The sequence below is a fragment of the Neofelis nebulosa genome, chromosome 5 (assembly GCF_028018385.1).
Source record: "Neofelis nebulosa isolate mNeoNeb1 chromosome 5, mNeoNeb1.pri, whole genome shotgun sequence".
Classification (NCBI taxonomy): domain Eukaryota; kingdom Metazoa; phylum Chordata; class Mammalia; order Carnivora; family Felidae; genus Neofelis; species Neofelis nebulosa.
Genome location: NC_080786.1, coordinates 85,629,196 through 85,636,160, shown reverse-complemented (window position 1 = coordinate 85,636,160; position 6,965 = coordinate 85,629,196).

Sequence of the window (6,965 nt, the reverse complement as noted above, 5' to 3'; positions counted from 1 at the left end):
AAAGGTGACATTTCGAATCAGGAAAGGAAGGATAAATTCACCAAGCAGGCCTGGAGCAAATGGCTGTTCAAGAAAAAAGAAATACCATTCCATCCCTACCTCGCTCTTTGGACCAATATTAATTCCAAATGGTTTCAAGAGAGAAATAAAAAATTACTAGAAAAAACAAAACTGCTAATGTAATCTGGAGACAGAGAAAGTCTCTCTTAGTGTGACACCAGAGCAGTTACAATTAAAGAAAAGATAGATTTGACCATATAAATGTTTTTAAGTTCCACATCCCAAAGACCCCAGAGCCACTCTGAAGTGTGTTATCAGCCCGTCTGGGGAGGGTAGGAAGGCCAAACTAATTATCTCAACATGTCATGGTGGAACCCATTACTGAAGGAAGTGAAGACAAGAAGCTTCAGGGGAAACTTTAGAAGGGAGGGAAGCCTGCACCATAGGACGGGATGGGGGCTCTCAGTGAGGGGACACTGATAGCAGTTGCCCAGAGGACCATGGGATGCCCTAGGGAGGAGCCTGAAGGCCCTGCTTGCCTCCCCTGCCCTGGCCCTCCACACCACCCTCAACCACCAACCCCACTGTCATGCAGGGGTGAAGTGACTGTGTGGGATGTAAACAAAGCCTCTGCCAGGTTTGCTTGGCCTTTTTTGAGACTTAGAGCTCATGACTGACTGTCTGACGAGAATGAAGAGATTTACCTCCCTCCAGATGGTATCCTTGGACCTCCCCTCCTAGGAGCTGCAGAAGCTTGTCTTTCTTGTTCTGTCTTCACCTGGGTATCCTAAGAGAGGGATTTGGTGTCACGCTGCCTTCACAGCCCATGGCTCTTTGCCAGGCCTCAGTGCCCACAAGAAACACAATTCCACCTGTTCTAGGGAACACCTGGGCCACATGCCTCACAGACTCACTGATAAGTGGCTGGAAGGCTTAGGGATAGAGCACTGCTGTCAGAGCCAACAGATTCCTTCCTTGCCGACTAGATCCCAGGGAGGCTAAGGAGGAGTCCCAGCACTCCCTGCAAAGAGAGCTCCCCTTCAGGGCTCCTCCCCATCCACAGACTGCTGGCCTCCAGTGAGCAGTGGCCTGGGGTGAGCTGCTTGGACACTGCACTGTCCTCAGCAGCAAATTGGGTCCCAGCCCAAAAAGGAGAATTTTATAAATGACAGGTGATGTGGGAGCTAACAGGGCTCCTGGGAAAGGTTTCCAAGTTATATTCACAGGTGGAGTTTACACATACTTGGTTCCACCTGGCAAAGTGAGGGGTGGTGGCCCAAGGAGAGGATAAGAGCAGGAGGAGCTAAGGAGGCCCTGGAGAAAACATCCATCCTAAGGGAAGAAGGAGCCAGGCATGCCAACCTTGAACGAGTGGCAAAGCCTTCTTGTTGGAGCAGTATCTGGGATTCTGATTTGGCCCCTTGTTAGATTCATGTTTGAGCTCTATGGAGAGCTAAGCCCTACATAAATTTTGACTCTAAACTTGCTCGAGGACATACAAAGAGTGTATCAGTCAGGATTCTTCCTTGTGGGCAACAAAAACTGATTCTGGCTGATTAAAGCCAAGAGGGAAAGTTGTGAAAGAATATCACATAGCTCACACGCAGCCAGCCAGAGTGGTTGGCAAGTGAATAGAAACAAAGCTTACTATGCAGCCAGGACTACCACTAGAACCACACTACCTCCATCACCATCATCACCTCCATCATTACCACCTCGATCACCATCATCACCTCCATCATTATCACCTCCCTCACCATGATCACCTCCATCATTACCACTTCGATCACCATCATCGCCTCCATCATTACCACCTCCGTCACCACAACACTATTACCACCACCATAACAATCATCACTAACACCACCACCACCACCACCACCTCCATCACCACCACCACTGCAAGGAAGAATTTTCCCCTGCCCCTGCTTTACTGTAGTCACTGACTCCTGATTCAAAGTCTGAGATGAGTGGGGCAGTTTGTCCCACACTCTATTGTCAAGGAAGACTGGGGAAGGGAGTATCTGCCTCTTTGTGTCCAGATTTATACATTAGGGAATTCTGTCAACATATGTGGTTGAGGAAGGGGATAGTGAGAACTGGCATCCCAGAAGAAGGAGAAAGAGAAGAAGAAACGAGAAACAAACACTACAGCTTGAAGCAGATACTGAAGAAGTAACTTATATTCCTTGGGCTGCAGCCTCCTCTTCCATGAGGAGGGTCCAAGTTGCCTTACGTCATGGAGGCAATAAATGTGACACCCCATTATCGACTACAGTGTGGACAGATCACCACTGTCATTGTCATCATCATTACCATCATTATCTTAAACACTCTCCTCCAAGTGGAACCTGGGTCTTCAGACTCCCAGCACACTGCAGATTGAGGGAACTGGCAGAGAGATTTCTGTCTCCACCACAGAGTCTTTTCTTTCCCCCTAATTCAGGGTTCCTCCACCTCGGTCTCACTAACATTTTGGACCAGATAACACTTCGTTGTCTTGGCTGTCCTATGCATTGTAGGATGTTTAGCAGCATGCTTGGCCTCCACCCAGCAGATTCCAGTAACACCGTCTCCCCAGTTGTGACAACCAAAAGTGTCTCTAGACATTGCTAAACATGCCCTAGGGTGAAGAATTGCCCCTAGTTAAGAACAACGGTTTTTTTTTTTTTTTTTTTTTTTTTTTTTTAACATTTTTAATTTATTTTTGGGACAGAGAGAGACAGAGCATGAACGGGGGAGGGGCAGAGAGAGAGGGAGACACAGAATCAGAAACAGGCTCCAGGCTCCGAGCCATCAGCCCAGAGCCTGACGCGGGGCTCGAACTCACAGACCGCGAGATCGTGACCTGGCTGAAGTCGGACGCTTAACCGACTGCGCCACCCAGGCGCCCAAGAACAACGGTTCTAATCTCATCCTCAACTTTTTCCCATCCTACTGCCACCATATTGTCCTAGAGACGTACTCACAGGGTCAGGTCTATAATTGCCTCAGCCCTCCTGCTGGCCATACTGAAAAAAACCCTAGACTTCTCCTCTGGAGAGAGACTTTCCCTCTGGGTTTGTGCCAGGAACACAAAGAACACAAGGGGCCCGTCTTTGATCCTGCAGATGGAGGCTGGGAGGAGGGAATGAGCAATTCTCTGTAGCCTGATATTTATTCTTCATTGCCCTATATGTCTTCACCTCTAAGCATCAGCATACTCTCCCTCACCCCATCCACTCTCCATTTGTCCAAATCAGACCACCCCTTTCTCCCTGGGACAACATTTCTCCCTCCCAAAATGCTCAGTACCCTAATATAATACCACATTCTACTCTGGGCTTCACCCTGAGGTATGGAGTTGTAGTGGGGGCAGGGCTGGGGTAGGGATGGGGCAAGAAACAGCCTGCACTGAGATGCAGCCTGACCAGTCTCCCTATGAGAATCCTCATCAGGGAGATGGGTGAGGACATTTCTCATTTCATCACTCAGTGTGGTCTTAATTAAGACCCTCAGGAGAGATGCCTGAATCACTCCCAAGCAACTGGTCAGTTTCTATTTGATTGATAGCACAAACTAGATCATTGAGTAGATTTGCCTTTCCCATAACTATTAGAAAGCTTGCAGTTAAATTTGTGGTTCACCCATAGCATATGTATTTTTATTTCTGGTTCTTCTAGCTTAGTCTCATTCCTGGCCCCATTTTGTGTCTTTACTGTTATTTTTTTCTTTCATTCCTTCTTTTAAATTATGTCCCCTTGTTATATTTTATATATTAATACTTTCTTATAGCAGGCAAGATATACACAAGAAGATAGATGAATAAAGACAAGATAAAGATATGTAAAGTACTTCTTTCTCTTTTATATGAAAGCTATGTATTTTCATGCCTTGTCCTCCCCCAAATTAATGCGAACTTCCTGAAAGGAGTGACTGTATCAGATTCATTTCCTCGCTCACCTTCCCAACTTGTTTGTTCTCTGACCCAGGATTCAGCTGAATGTCTGTTACACAGGGACACACAACAAGCATTTGTTGTGTGTTGATGGTTGATTCTCTTAAGCGCAAAAAGTATTCTTTCCTCCTTTCTTCTCCTGAAAGATACAGGCATAAAAGAGGAAACATGTACATTTTGGGAAAAATTCCCCATTAGGCCCTTCAGGGTATCCCCATTTTAAGCTTATGCTTATTTCCCTTCTAACAGATAGGACAAGTCTATAGAGCACAGGCTGTGAGTAGCTATAGCCAGGAGAAGGGGAAATCGGAAGCTTTGACCCCTGGGCTGAATCCCAAGACCCCACCGGTAATGTTGGTCTTGTTTGGGGAGGCTGCACCCCATCCTTGCCAGCTCCCTGTCTTCCCTCTGAAATCATCTTGTCTTTTCATCTGGATCCAGCTCTCCTCACACTTTGCCTTTTCCTGCTGCATCACATTACACAGAGAAAGTAAAAGACTGTGCTCAATGAATATTTGCTGAATGAGTGAATCCCATTTGAATTTCCCCAGGCTGCCGTGAGCTAGACAGCAGCTATAATTATCATTACTGCCCTAATAGATGGAGAAGTTGAGGCTTAGAGACATGATCATCAGTAAAGCCAGGACCAGAACTCATTATAAAGGCTGGGAATCTGCTGGGAGTGCAGAGCAGGTCTCCATTAAGCATGCATCACCTTGAATGTCTGGCCCTGCAGACATACCAAAGCCCCCATCACTGCAGTAGTCTTTAGATAACCATTCATTTGTTCATCCATTCATGTATTCATGGGCAACTCTCATTTATTGAACACGGGACTGTGCTAAGCACAGCGAGGGATGAAAGGATGAATGCTACCATTCTTGAGCAACTCGAAGTCTAGCAAAAAAACCAGACTTCCATAAACTCATGATGTATGTGATCAGCATTCATGGTGACTTTCCTTCTCCAAAGCTCCCTAACCATGTATGTGACTCCATTGGATCAGTTTTCATACTGGATCGTAGTTGTTTCTTGTCAGTTTTGCTGCTATGATCTTCTCGAGGGAAAGGATGGCTTTTATTGTAACCCTCGCCTCCATAACATTTCGGTATGAGTCTTCACTCAGTCAATAGTCGTTGGAGGAGCCCTTGCGTGGGCCTTTGGGAGTGTAGAGAAATGGGAAGTTCTACAGGAGCCATGGAAGACATCACAGAGGAGGGGATTTTTTTCATGGAGTCTAAAAACTAAGGAAGAGCTTGCTGGTAGAGATATGGGACAGGGAGCAGCATCCCAGGCCAGCGGGATGCCGTAACCATAACAAGCCTTAGGTAAGCACTTCCTGCAAGCTCAGAAGGTACGCTGTGCAGGGCTTTAGGTGTATTGGTTTGTTATGTTTTTCAAATTCACTTGTTTATGACTTAAGTGAAGTTGTTTTGATCTAAGGGTGAATTTGTTTATGCTGAGGAAGCTGTATCAGGATGTTGTCATCAACATCTGTTGCTGTTGACAAGCACTCGGCAGCTCAACTGTTAATGGACGTCACTGGGGCTTTGTCGATAAAAACACACGGAGGAGCAGTTATGGCAGGAGGGGTATTTAAACTTTAAATATCAGGAATTTGTGAGAATTTACCTAGAGTGTTCGCTCTGGGCAGGGTTACTCTTTGCTGATCTCAATAGCTCTCTGAAGTTCTTGGGACCCGTGCTCCTGCCGTAGCCAGGCCACCCTTGGTCGGCAGTGGTGTTAAACCATGTAGCAGTCTCAGGAAGAAAGCAGACATCTGTTCCCACCTCGGCCAGGCTACTCCTCAAAGGTAGTGGTACAAGCCATGTGATGGTCCCTGGGGTGATAACCTTCACAGCTGTGCACCTGCCTGCCAGCACCTGGGCCATCAGCCACCGGCTACGTGTCCCAGCAGCGAGGGACATAGCCTAGTGGGTGATACCCAGCTTTTACTTGGAAGGACTGACTCTACCAAGAGCCAACTCGCAGAAAAGTATACCTCCGTTAAATTTGAACTTTATTTCTTTCATCTTCCCTTTGCCTGGAACAAAAGTGTAATTAATCTATCATTGTTTTGGAGTATGTTCTTTCTTTATGGGCTTATTAAGAGACATTATCCTGTATGCTATTGGCTTGTGAAATATTATTATTATAAATTATAATTCCCACAGTGAACTTGTATTAAATAAATTATTGGCACAATCAATCTCAGCCTGTGCATTATTTGCCTCAAATAAAACAACCATCGCTACTCCTCACCATACTCCCAGGAGGTTGCTGGCGTCATTAACACAATCAATCTTATGATGGAGGGAATGAAGTCACAGAGAGATTGAGTACCCTGCCCAGGGCCACACAGCTACCATGTGGCAGCAGCGAGACTGGAACGCAGGACTGCTGCCTCCGAAGCATGTGTGCTATCAACCATTCTGTCATCTAACCATGGCCCATGCAGGAGGCGAGAGGCAACGACCTCCTCCCTCTACTTCCTTCTCAGAATTTTGGAAAGGTTGTAGCTCCCTGAGTCATTGAAATCCCTGGGGTTCTGGGATCAACCGGATCTCGGTCATTTGTAGTGGACACGCAGCAATGTAGGGGAGCCAGGCCTGAACATTCCATGTAATGGGGCCATCCTCTTTTCCACTCATTCAACAAATAGCTCTGCGGTGCCCCAGGTTCCCCTACTCACTGGCTGGGGAGCCGAAGTGGATAGGGGCTGCTTAGGCACATGTTCCCCACACAACCACTCCTGCCCCACCACCTTAGTCCAGAGAAGCCCTGCCTTTGCTCTCCAGGCATCTGCAATCTGTAGGGGAGAGGGCTTGGAAAGGAAGAAGCCCAGTTGGCCCAACAGCAGTGGAAAATGCCAGCCACTCACTCCTGATGCAGGGTTCTGGTTTTCATCGCATTCCTGGAACTTAGCAGTACAGGCAGAGTGAGCCCTGTGGCTGTGGAGTTGCTTCTGACACGGGCACTCATAGTGCCTCTACTGGGGTCAGTGTGCTTTGTTATCCAGCTGTCCTCA